The sequence below is a fragment of the Frieseomelitta varia genome, unplaced genomic scaffold, assembly GCF_011392965.1.
Source record: "Frieseomelitta varia isolate USP_RPSP 00005682 unplaced genomic scaffold, Fvar_1.2 scaffold_222, whole genome shotgun sequence".
NCBI lineage: Eukaryota > Metazoa > Arthropoda > Insecta > Hymenoptera > Apidae > Frieseomelitta > Frieseomelitta varia.
The window spans coordinates 139,527-140,850 of record NW_025109949.1 but is presented as its reverse complement, the minus strand read 5'-3'; the positions used below and the strand labels follow the sequence as shown (position 1 = coordinate 140,850).

Sequence of the window (1,324 nt, the reverse complement as noted above, 5' to 3'; positions counted from 1 at the left end):
TTTTTTTTCTTTGAGAAATTGAATGAATGTTCGAGTTACGGAGATGGTTAGAGAGTGAACGAGTTTAGATGCAAGTATGAGCATAAGGTCTCGAAGGTGCGGCCCATTGCGAATCAAAAAACAGAATTTGCATAAAAATCTGATTAAAATTTTAACGATGACATCGAAGTTGTTCCTTCAACTTACTTTTCATTGAAATTTGGAAAAAAGAAAAAGAAAAAGATTGACATCACGGGATAATCAAACGAGCAAGATAAAATGTACTTTGCCTCGCCGCGAAATTAATGTACGCTCGCGAGGGACCAGCCATGAAGTATGAAGAGAAGGGGATATTTAAATGTAACGTGTAATCGTTTAGTTAGTAGCCTATCCTCTGTTTCTCCAGTCAGAAAAGCGAGATCCAGAAGAGTTCCTTCTAATTCTCGCCAAAGCAGAGTGTCGCACACCTTCTTCTATTGCGTCGGCCCAGCACCGAAGAATCTTCTAATGTGCGAGGAAGACACGTATTTTCTACGGAACAGTCGTCCTAGAAGTTCCTTTGAAATAGGACCCAAAGAATCATGGATCGAAGCTACGGACCGCAAGACCAAACTCTCTCTGTCACCCTCTTCGTGTTTCCCTTCTTTTCTTTTCTTCGATTTTTGCCTACGAGATTTATCCTTTTTACTTCCACTTGTACGAACATACTTTTAATTATCATTCATCGTCTCTCCTTCTCTCTCTCTCTCTCTCTCTCTCTCTCTCTCTCTCTCTCTCTCTTTAATCATAATCATCTCTTGCGTTCTTTCCTTCCATTTTCATCTATTATCTATCCTGTTTTTGTCGGAGAAACTAGGTGTTTAAACTGTGTATGCATTTAAAGTAATAATATTAATGATAACGTTTAATATTAATATTAATGATGATTGTAATTTATAATTATTAATATTTAATATATAAGTATCTAAGAAGATAACAGTGAATCTACTTGTTCAGTACCGCAGGATTACGATCCAGTCGCTTTCCGGCGACCACGCTGTCCATATCCATCGAATCGGATTCTTTGTTTTCGTGTAACGTTTATTCTTTTTGTATATTCTATTGCATTCTTGTTTGCATTTAATATTCCGGTGATCGGCAAGAGCGTGTGTGGTTTGTTACAGTCTTGCGTAATTTAATGTAAATTGGTTTGAATGCGTCTTAACTGCTGTTAGTTTCTGTTAAGATTATCGACTAAAAAAGAAAAATGGCTGAGTAAACTAGCGGAGGAAGCGTGGCTTCCGGAACGCGAAAACCAAACAATTGTTTTCCTAACAGAACAAGTATATAATCTGATTTAAAAAAA

General features: G+C 37.1%; 1 long non-coding RNA gene across 1 annotated transcript in view; it reads left to right on the top strand.

Moving 5' to 3' along the window:
• The window catches only part of LOC122527525, a 16,382-nt gene that overhangs the window by 9,700 nt on the left and 5,358 nt on the right, over positions 1–1,324 (top strand). The gene's annotated exons all lie outside the window — the stretch shown is intronic.